The 12458-nt window shown below is 39.5% G+C and overlaps 1 protein-coding gene across 2 annotated transcripts in view; it reads right to left on the bottom strand.

Annotated features, from left to right (window-relative positions):
* The window catches only part of KHDRBS2 (KH RNA binding domain containing, signal transduction associated 2), a 796734-nt gene that overhangs the window by 566477 nt on the left and 217799 nt on the right, over positions 1 to 12458 (bottom strand). The window lies entirely within an intron of this gene.

Raw genomic sequence — 12458 nt, forward strand, 5'->3', positions numbered from 1 at the left:
TGTGCTTCCTTTGGTCCTGGATTCCGCCAGTGACAGAATGTTGCGTGACCTTTAGAAGGTGAACATGAACTGCAGCCCATCACTCCTGGCAAGTCACAGCAGTTAGACATGACTGCTTACTGACCTTCATGTAAACCCCACACCATGGACAGAGCTGCCCCACAGAGTGCTTCACCTACTTCAGTCCCAGGTCCTGGCAGGGGTGGGATTCAGATTTTCCCATCCCTGATGGCAACCTTCTTAAGGTGCCTTCCCTGTCTGCCAAGAGTCACATAAGTCCAGAATTACACATTACAGTTAATACATAGAAAGTGGATTCTATTTTCCTGTCAGAACAATGACTGATAGAAATGAGTAAGTAAATTGTGACACACCCATGATGGAATATTTACAGCAGCAAACATTAATTACACATAGCTATATGAAATCTCATTAAAATTCTAGAAATAAAACTTTTAAAAATTCAACTTGTAGGTATATGACACTGTTTTTATAAAACTCAACAGCAAGGGAAGTTAAATAATAGCTTACTTGTGAATATATCCATGAGGAATACATCTAATTCTTAATAAGAAAGTGTAATAATAAGCACAAAATTCAAGATCTTGGTAACATCTGAGAATAATAGATAGAGGGACTGTGATCAAAAAGAAATAACGGTCATGTCAAAGTCATAGGTAACATTTTAGATTGCAACTTAGAGGTTCATAAGTGTTCATTTTAATTTTTTACAGTCTACTTGAAAGTTATACACATATCAACATTTTGAATGCACTGACTATTGTTTAACTTTTAAAATAAATAAAAAAGAGCAAACCAGTTGAGTAAAATTTGACTGAATTTAGAGTAGTTTGATATAGATCCTGCTTGTCCCTTTACAGGTAGTATTAAAACTTTAAATTTAAAAATAGCAAAGCACTCAAAGTGACGTCTCCACTGGGATACCCATGACTCTTAAAGGAAGAGGTGGCATTTCAGGTATTCCAGGCTGAGGACACACAGATCCTACTCTCAGAATTTTCTATCCTCTGTCTTGATCATTGTGACACATTTACCAACATTTATATTTCAATATGGTAGCTTTATTTTTAACCAAGGAGCAATATGAAATCAAATTGTCCTGAAACTATAATAGAGATGCCTCCTTAATTTTTTCACAAACTCTAATTTTTGGAATAGAACATAAGCATTGTACAGAATAAAGACATCATCTATAATCAGTAATTTAATTTCACAAGCTAACAGAAAACAGGTTTTTTAAATTAACATTAATTATGCAACATTTAAAAAGCAACCAGTTTTTCTTTCAATGTGTTTATAAATCTTATAAATGAACAACCTACTATTGCTTTTGCTAACCAGTATTTATCATACTTGAAGTGTGCTTCTGTAATGGAGTTTTCAGAGCCAGCACTGAGGGCTGGATCAGAGGACGTTTTTGAAAATATATAATTATTATTTGGATGACTAAAATGCCCCAGCATCAGGGAGTATGTACAGCAAAGCACTTGCACATGTGGTTCTGAAGCCTGATTTCATGGATTTGTAAATTCACTAGCTGTAAAAGTTTGGCTCTATTGCGTACATTACCTTAGGCTTCATTTTTCTTATCTGTAGATAGAGACAATAAAAATAATGCTACATATACAATAAGAGCTCAACAAATCTTACTGCTGTTCACTCATTCAGTCTTGTCCAACTCTGAGACTCCACACACTGCAACACGCCAGGCTTTCCTGTCCTTCACCATCTGCCAGAGTGTGCTCAAACTCATGTCCATTAAGTCAGTGATGCCATCCAACCATCTTGTCCTCAGTCATCCCCTTCTCCTGACTTCAATCTTTCCCAGCATGAGGGTTTTTTCTAACGAGTGACTCTTCGCATCAGGTGACCAAAGCATTGGACTTTCACCTTCAGCATCAGTGCTTACAATGAATATTCAGGATTGATTTCCTTTAGGATTGACTGGGTATATATCTTTGCAGTTCAAAGGACTCCCAAGAATCTTCTCTAACATCACAGTTCAAAAGCATCAATTCTTTGGTGTTCAGCATTCTTTATGATCCAACTCTCACATCCCATACATGACTACTGGAAAAACCATAACTCTGAGTAGACAGACGTTTGTCAGCAAAGTAATGTCGGTGCTTCTTATTATGTCGCCTATTTTTGTCATAGCTTTTCTTCTAAGGAGAAAGTGTCTTTTAACTCCATGGTTGCAGTCACCATTTACAGTCATTTGGGAGCCCAAGAAAATAAAGTTTGTCACTGTTTCCATTGTTTCCCCATTTATTTGCCATGAAGTGATGGGACTGGATGACACGATCTTAGTTTGTTTGTTTGTTTGTTTAAATGTTGAGTTTTAAGCCAGCTTTTTTCACTCTCCTCTTTTACCTTCATTAAGAAGCTCTTTAGATCCTCTTCTCTTTCTGCCATACGGATGGTGTCATCTGCATATCTGAGGTTACTGATATTCCTCCTGGCAATCTTGATTCCATCTTGAGCCACATCCAGTCTGTTATTTCACATAATATACTCTACATACAAGTTAAATAAGTAGGGTGACAATATACAGCCTCTGACGTATTCCTTTCCCAATTTTGAACCAGTCCATTGTTCCATGTTCAGTTCTAAATGTTGCTTCTTGACCTGCATGTAAGTTTCTCAGGAGGCAGGTAAGGTGGTCTGGTATTCCCATCTCTTAAGAATTATCCACATTTTGCTGTGATCCACACAAAGTGTAGTGTAGTCAATGTAGATGTTTCTAACTCAGCTTCATCAGTTGTTATGTCTCCATTTTCATTTCTTATTTTGTGTACAACATAGATGTAACTGAGATTATCATACTAAGTGAAGTAAGTTAGAAAGAAGAAGACAAATGCTATAGATATCACTTTTATGTGGAATCTAAAATATGACAGAAATGAACCTATCTGTGAAAAAGAAAAATAATCAGATTTGTGGTTGTCAAGGGGGAGGTTGTTGAGGGAGGGATAGTTTAGGATTAGCAGATGCAAACTAGTATATATAGAATGGGTAAATATACAAGGCCCTACTGTATAGCATAGGGAACTATATTCAATATGCTGTGGCAAACCATAATGTAAAACAATATGAATATATATATATATATATATATATACATATATATATATATAACTGAATTACTTTGCTTTTTAACAATAATTAACACAACATGATAATTCAACTATGACTGGTACAAAATAAATTTAAAAAGGATCATTTCGAATTAGCCACTAAGCATCATATAAATATATTTCCATGTGGGAAAGTTAGAGAGTTTGATATTTTGGTAAACCTTGATCACAGAGGTAGAAAATGGGCATGGAAAAAGGCAGGGGCAGAAGAATGAATAAAGAAGATATACCATCTGAGAAACCAGGGAAGTCCATTATATATAGATACACATATATATACATATACACACACACACACACACACACACATATATATATATACACACATTTGTTATATATATATATACACATTTGTTATCTATATATATATACATTTGTTATCTATATGTATACATTTGTTATATATATATTTATATATATACACAATGGACTATTACTCAGCCATGAAAACAATGCCATTTGCAGCCATGTAGGTGAATCTTGACATTATCATACTAAGTGAAGTCAGATAGAGAAAGACAATACCATATGACATCACTTATGAGTACAATCTAAAACATGACAGAAATAAACATATATACAAAATAGAAATAGGCTCACAGACATAGAAAACAAATGTATGGTTACCAAAGTAGTTAATGGGTAGATGGGGAGATAAATTAGAAGTTTAGGATTAAGATATGAGAGAGTAATTTCCTAGGCAGTTTGATAAAAGTCTAGAGGTCCCCAAGGAGAGAGGAGTCTGGAATTCTCCAGGAATAAAGGACAAACTTTTTTTCCCTCTACATTCTTTAGGATTATATATCCTGCCTGAATGCAGTCTCTGCACTAAACCTTTTAGCTAATCCTGTTATCTTAAAATGTAAATTATGGGAGTAGGTCTGGTGAGATCTTTATAACATCCAGGCATCCTTTGGATTCACTGGAGAGTATTCCATTAGCCCACTAAGCGTGTGTGGCTGTGACCAGTGCACTAAGCCCAGGTGGCTGCGACAGGCACACTAAGTGCGGCCTAGAGGAGCTACCCCACGTCCGAGGTCAGGGGCAGAAGCCGGAAGGACCCCATGCCCGAAGGGTGGCATCCAAGAGGAGTTATCCCACATCTGAGGTCAGGGGAAGGGGTCGAGAGCACCAGGCTGTGATGGCGCAGGAATGGCCGAGAGGAGCTACCCCACGTCCGAGGTCAGGGGAAGCGGCCAGGGGGAGCTACCCGGTGTCCGAGGCCAGGGGCGGCTGCCAAGAGGAGCTACCCCACGTCCAAGGAGCAGTGGCTGCATGGGCGCAGGAAGGCCTAAAGGAGCTATCCCATATTGAAGGTTAGGAAGAGTGGCAGTGAGGAGATACCCTTCCTCCAAGAAAAGTACAGTGGCTGCGCTTTGCTGGAACAGCCGTGAAGAAATACCCCATGCCCAAGGGAAGAGAAACCCAAGTAAGATGGTAGCTGTTGCAAGAGGGCATCAGAGGGCAGACACACTGAAATCATACTCACAGAAAATTACTCAGTCTAATCACACTAGGACCACAGCCTTGTCTAACTCAGTGAAACTAAGCCATGCCAGCCGGGCAAACCAAGACGGGTGGGTCATGGTGGAGAGGTCTGACAGAGCGTGGTCCACTGGATAAGGGAATGGCAAACCACTGCAGTATTTTGGCCTTGAGAGCCCCATGAACAGTATGAAAAGGCAAATTGATAGGATACTAAAAGAGGAACTCCCCAGGTCAGTAAGTGCCCAACACTCTACTGGAGATCAGTGAAGAAACAACTCTAGAAAGAATGAATGGATGGAGCCAAAGCAAAAACAATACCCAGCTGTGGATGTGACTGCTGATAGAAGCAAAGTCTGATGCTGTAAAGAGCAATATTGCATAGGAACCTGGAATGTCAGTCCATAAATCAAGGCAAATTGGAAGTGGTCAAACAAGAGATAGCAAGATTGAACATCGACATTCTAGGAATCAGCGAACTAAAATGGACTGGAATGGGTGATTTTAACTCAGATAACCATTATATCTACTACTGCAGGCAGAAATCCCTCAGAAGAAATGGAGTAGACATCATGGTAAACAAAAGAGTTCAAAATGCATTTCAGTTCAGTTCAGTTCAGTTCAGTCCCTCAGTCATGTCCGACTCTTTGTAACCCCGTGAATCGCAGCACACCAGGACTCCCTGTACATCACCAACTCCAGCAGTTCACCCAGACTCACGTCCATCGAGTCAGTGATGCCATCCAGCCATCTCATCCTCTAAGGTCCCATTCTCCTCCTGCCACCCAACCCTCCCAGCATCAAAGTCGTTTCAAATGAGTCAACATTTCCCATGAGGTGGCCAAAGTACTGGAGTTTCAGCTTTGGCATCATTCCTTCCAAAGGAATCCGAGGGCTGATCTCCATCAGAATGGACTGGTTGGATCCCCTTGGAGTCAAAGGGACTCTCCAGAGTCTTCTCCAACACCACAGTTCAAACGCATCAATTCTTCTGCACTCAGCCTTCTTCACTGTCAAACACTCACATCCATATATGACCACTGGAGAAACGATAGCCTTGACAAGACGGACCTTAGTCGGCAAAGTAATGTCTCTGCTTTTGAATATACTATCTAGGTTGATCATAACTTTTCTTCCAAGGAGTAAGCGTCTTTTAATTTCATGGCTTCAGTCACCATCTGCAGTGATTTTGGAGGCCAAAAATATAAAGTCTGACACTGTTTTCACTGTTTCCCAATCAATTTCATATGCAGTGATGGGACCACATGCCATGATCTTCGTTTACTGAATGTTGAGCTTTAAGCCAACTTTTTCACTCTCCTCTTTCACTTTCATCAAGATGCTTTTTAGTTCCTCTTCACTTTCTTCCATAAGGGTGGTGTTATCTGTATATCTGAGGTTATTGATATTTCTGCCATCAAACTTGATTCCAGCTTGTGTTTCTTCCAATCCAGCGTTTCACATGATGTACTCTGAATATAAGTTCAATAAGCAGGGGGACAATATACAGCCTTGACGTACTCCTTTTCCTATTTGGAACCAGTCTGTTGTTCCATGTCCAGTTCTAAGTGTTGCTTCCTGACCTGCATACAGATTTCTCAAGAGGCAGGTTAGGTGGTTTGGCATTCCTATCTCTTTCAGAATTTTCCAAAGTTTATTGTGATCCACACAGTCAAAGGTTTTGACACAGTCAATAAAGCAGAAATAGATGTTTTTCTGGAACTCTCTTGCTTTTTCCATGATACAACAGATGTTGGCAATTTGATCTCTGGTTCCTCTGCCTTTCTAAAACCAGCTTGAACATCAGGGAGTTCACAGTTCACGTATTGCTGAAGCCTGGCTTGGAGAATTTTGAGCATTACTTTACTAGCATGTGAGATGAGTGCAATTGTGGGGTAGTTTGTGCATTCTTTGGCCTTGCCTTTCTTTGGAATTGGATTGAAAATTGACATTTTCCAGTCCCGTGGCCACTGATGAATTTTCCAAATTTGTTGGTATATTGAGTGCAGTACTTTCACAGCATCATCTTTCAGGACTTGAAATAGCTCTACTGGAACTCCATCACCTCCACTATCTTTGTTAATAGTGATGCTTTCTAAGGCCCACTTGACTTCACATTCCAGGATGTCTGGCTCTAGATGAGTGATCACACCATTGTGATAATCTGGGTCGTGAGGATCTTTTTTGTACAGTTCTTCCATGTATTATGGCCACCTCTTCTTAATATCTTCTGCCTTTTTTAGGTCCATACCATTTCTGTCAGTTATTGAGCCCATCGTCGCATGAAATGTTCCTTGGTATCTCCAATTTCCTTGAAGAGATCTCTAGTCTTTCCCATTCTGTTGTTTTCCTCTATTTCTTTACATTGATCACTGAAGAAGGCTTTCTTATCTCTTCTTGCTATTCTTTGGAACTCTGCATTCAGATGCTTATATCTTTCCTTTTCTCCTTTGCTTTTCACTTCTCTTCTTTTCACAAATATTTGTAAGGCCTCCCCAGACAGCCATTTTGCTTTTCTCCATTTCTTTCCGTGGGGATGGTCTTGATCCCTGTCTCCTGTACAATGTCATGAACCTCATTCCATAGTTCATCAGGAACTCTATCTATCAGATCTAGGCCCTTAAATCTATTCCTCACTTCCACTGTATAATCATAAGGGATTTGATTTAGGTAATACCTGAATGGTCTACCAGTTTTCACTACTTTCTTCAATTTGAGTCTGAATTTGGTAGTAAGGAGTTCATGATCTGAGCCACAGTCAGCTCCTGGTCTTGTTTTTGTTGACTGTATAGAGCATCTTCATCTTTGGCTGCAAAGAATATAATCAATCTGATTTCAGTGTTGACCATGTAAATGCAGTATTTGCATGCAGTCTCAAAAATGACAGAATGATCTCTTCGTTTCCAAGGCAAAAAAAAACCACAATAATCCAAGTCTATGCCCTAACCAATAACGCTGAAGAACCTGAAGTTCAACGGCTCTATGAAGACGTACAAGACCTTTTAGAACTAACACCCAAAAAAGATGTCCTTTTCATTATAAGGGACTGGAATGCAAAACTAGGAAGTCAAGAAACCAGGTGTTTGGCCTTGGAATGCAGAATGAAGCAGGGGAAAGACTAATAGAGTTTTGCCAAGAAAACGCTCTGCTCATAGCAAACAAACTCTTCCAACAACACGAGAAGACTCTACACATGGACATCACCAGATGGCCAACACCGAAATCAGATTGATTATATTCTTTGCAGCCAAAGATGGAGAAGCTCTATACAGTCAACAAAAGCAAGACCAGGTGCTGACTGGCTCAGATCATGAACTCCTTATTGCCAAATTCAGACTTAAAATGAAGAAATTAGGGAAAATTTCTAGACCATTCAGGTATGACCTAAATCAAATACCTTAACATTATGCAGTGGAGTGAGGAATAGATTTAAGGGCCTAGATCTGACAGATAAGAGTGCCTGATGAACTATGGAATGAGGTTTGTGACATTGTACAGGAGAGAGGGATCAAGACCATCCCCATGGAAAGGAAATACAAAAAAAGCAAAATGGCTGTTTGGGGAGGCCTTACAAATAGCTGTGAAAAGAGAGAGGTGAAAAGCAAAGGAGAAAAGGAAAGATATAAGCATCTGAATGCAGAATCCCAAAGAATAGGAAGAAGAGATAAAATAGCCTTCTTCAGTGATCAGTGCAAAGAAATAGAGGAAAAGAACAGAATGGGAACGATTAGAGAACTCTTCAAGAAAATTAGAGCTACCAAGGGAATATTTCATGCAGACATGGGCTCGTTAAAGGACAGAAATGGTATGGACCTAAGAGAAGCATAAGATGTTAAGAAGATGTGGCAAGAATACACGGCAGAACTGTACAAATAAGATCTTCATGACTCAGATAATCACGATGGTGTGATCACTCATCTAGAGCCAGACATCCTGGAATGTGATGTCAAGTGGGCCCTAGAAAGCATCACTATGAACAAAACTAGTGGACATGATGGAATTACAATTGAGCTATTTCAAATCCTGAAAGATGATCCTGTGAAGGTGCTAGACTCAATATGCCAGCAAATTGGAAAACTCATCAGTGGCCACGGGACTGGAAAAGGTCAGTTTTCATTCCAATCCCAAAGAAAGGCAATGCCAAAGAATGCTCAAACTACCGCACAATTGCACTCATCTCACCGGCTAGTAAAGTAATGCTCAAAATTCCCCATGTCAGGCTTCAACAATATGTGAACCCCAAACTTCCTGATGTTCAAACTGGTTTTAGAAAAGGCAGAGGAACGAGAGATCAAATTGCCAACATCCTCTGGATCATGGAAAAAGTAAGAGAGTTCCAGAAAAACATCTATTTATGCTTTTCTGACTATGCCAAAACCTTTGGACTGTGTGGATCACAATAAACTTTGGAAAATTCTGAAAGAGATGGGAATACAGATCACCTGACCTGCCTCTTGAGAAATCTGTATGCAGGTCAGGAATCAACAATTAGAACTGGACATGGAACAACAGACTGGTTCCAAATAGGAAAAGGAGTACATCAAGGCTGTATATTGTCCCCCTGCTTATTTTACTTATATGCAGAGTACCTCAAGAGAAATAAATGCTGGGCTGGAAGAAACACAAGCTGGAATCAAGATTGCCGGGAGAAATATCAATAACCTCAGATATGCAGATGACACCACCCTTATGGCAGTAAGTGCAGGGGTGCTAAAAAGCCTCTTGATGAAAGTAAAAGAGGGGAGTGAAAAAGTTGGCTTAAATCTCAACGTTCAGAAAACAAAGATCATGACATGTGATCCCATCACTTCATGGGTAATAGATGGGGAAACAGTGGAAACAGTGTCAGACTTTATTTTTTGGGGCTCCAAAATCATTGCAGATGGTGATTGAAGCCATGGAATTAAAAGACGCTTACTCCTTGGAAGAAAAGTTATGACCAACCTAGGCAGTATATTCAAAAGTAGAGTCATTACTTTGCCGACTAAGGTCCGTCTAGTCAAGGCTATGTTTTTTCCTGTGGTCATGTATGGATGTGAGAGTTGGACTGTGAAGAAGGCTGAGCACTGAAGAATTGATGCTTTTGAACTGTGGAGTTGGAGAAGACTGTTGAGAGTTCTTGGAGTGCAAGGAGTTCCAACCAGTCCATTCTAAATGAGATTGGTCCTGGGTGTTCTTTGGAAGGAATGATGCCAAAGCTGAAACTCCAGTACTTTGGCCACCTCATGCGATGAGTTGACCAATTGGAAGACTTTGATGCTGGGAGGGATTGGGGGCAGGAGGAGGAGGGGACCACAGAGGATGAGATGGCTGGATGGCATTTCTGACTCGATGACATGAGTTTGGTGAACTCTGGGAGTCGGTGATGGACACGGAGACCTGGCATGCTGCAATCATGGAGTCACAAAGAGTTGGACATGACTGAGTGACTGAATGAACTGAACTGAACACTAGGAAGGGGGTACTCTTTCTACCCTCTTCTGATGTTTATGTTGGAAGCTTTCTCTATCTCATTTATTCTTTAATAAAACTTTATTACACAAAAGCTCTGAGGAATCAAGCTTTGTCTCTCACCCCGGATTGAATTTTTCTCCTCTGGAAGCCAAGAATCCCGACATCTTTGAGTGATTCAGCAGCAACCTTTCAGATATACACATTACTAGATAATAACAAGTAAACTATTAGGACCTGATGCATAGCACAGGAAACTATATTCAATATTTTTCCATAATCTAAAATGGGGAAACCCTAAAAAGAATATATGTTTGTGTATAACTGATTCACTGTGCTTTACACTTGAAATCAAAACAAATTGTAAATTAAAAATGCACTCAAATTGTAAATTAACTGTACTTCAATTGAAAAGTTTTTTAAAGTTTCAAAAAACGAGCCTGAGAAATATACTGTGGAGTGGAGAGAAATGAAAGATTAGAGAAATCCTCAGAAGTTGTTTGGTGTAGTCTTGATACATGATCCTTGGAATAGTGGTCACAGAAAACCGATGGGGAAACAAGATGAGAGCCCAGGTGGTACCTTCAAGATCTGGCAATTTATTGAGTTAGGAGAATATGCAGAGTGTAGAATGAATTAGTAACCAAAATACAGTCTATACTCAGAGGATTGACACTGTATCATTAATAAAATTTTGGAAGACAGGAACAAAAATTTTAGAAAAACTTCAGTTGTTCTCCACATTGAGAACTCCAGGAACCACGAGTGAACAGACATCGGGAAATATATTTAACGTGAAAATACAGGTCTATCAGTGTTCTACATAGGACCATTACTTACAGGCAAGAAATTGGTAAGGGAGAGGAATGAAAAAGGAAGGCAGGGATACTTATATTCAAAAGAGAAAAATAGGAAAGAAGGGCAAAAGACTAGTTTCTGAAGGAACAGGAAAGAAAGAGAAACAGAAGAAAGGGAGTTTGTTTGTTTTTCAATAAATCACTCAACACACCAATATGTATCCAGTGACAATTATGCTCCAAGCACTGGCCCAGGAGAAATTTAAGATTCCACAGGAAAGTATAAATGAACTCACTAAAAAATCTTTCCTGAAAAACAGCACTTAAACTGGGCTATGAGTTACAGGAAGTTAGAGCAAGTCAGCCAAGGGGAGTTCTACTGGAGACAATCCAGGAAGAAGAAATAATGTGTGAGAAAACCCGAAGCAGGCAAGTTTGATAAACTGAAAGGAATTCACTTTGGAGATTTGAGAAATTGGGCTAGATGGGGAAAGTAGAGAAAATATTCATGTACTTAAGACTTTGTTAAGATTTTTAGTCTTTATTAATTTAGGAATTTTTAGCCTAATTTATGTTATTTATTCCCATTTTATTGACATATACTTGACGTACAATGTTTTATAAGTTCATTTCAATTCAGTTCAGTCTCTCAGGCATGTTTGACTCTTTGCGACCCCATGAATCACAGCACGCCAGGCCTCCCTGTCCATCACCAACTCCCGGAGTTCACTCCCATTCATGTCCATTGACTCAGTGATGCCATCCAGCCATCTCATCCTCTGCCATCCCCTTCTCCTCCTGCCCCCAAACCCTCTCAGCATCAAAGTCTTTTCCAATGAGTCAACTCGTCACATGAGGTGACCAAAGTACTGGACTTTCAGCTTTAGCATCCTTCCGAAGAAATCCCAGGGCTAATCTTCAGAATGGACTGGTTGGATCTCCTTGCAGTCCAAGGGACTCTCAAGAGTCTTCTCCAACACCACAGTTCAAAAGCATCAATTCTTCGGTGCTCAGCCTTCTTCACAGTCCAAATCTCACATCTATACATGACTACTAGAAAAACCATGAAAGAGAAAAACCTACAACCAAGATTATTCTACCCAGAAAGGATCTCATTCAGATATTGAGGGAATATCAAAAGTTTTACAGATAAGCAAAATCTGAAAGAATTCGGTACCACCAAACCATCTCTTCAACAAATGCTAAAGGATCTTCTCTAGACAGGAAACACAGTAAAGGTTTATAAAAATGAACCCAAAACAACCAAGTAAATGTTAATGGGATCATACTTATCAACAATTATCTTAAATGTAAATGCACTAAATGATCCAACCGAAAGACAAAGACTGGCTGAATGGATGCAAACACAAGACCCCTATATATATTATCTGCAAGAGATGAACCTGAAACCTAGGGATACATACAGACTGAAAGCGAAGGGCTGGAAAAAGTTATTTCATGCAAATGAGGACCAAAAGAAGGGAGTAGCAATACTTAATCAGACAAATTAAACTTTGAAATAAAGACCATGATAAGGCACAAAGATGGATACTACATAATGATCAAA

The sequence above is a fragment of the Ovis aries genome, chromosome 20 (assembly GCF_016772045.2).
Source record: "Ovis aries strain OAR_USU_Benz2616 breed Rambouillet chromosome 20, ARS-UI_Ramb_v3.0, whole genome shotgun sequence".
Taxonomy (NCBI): Eukaryota; Metazoa; Chordata; class Mammalia; order Artiodactyla; family Bovidae; genus Ovis; species Ovis aries.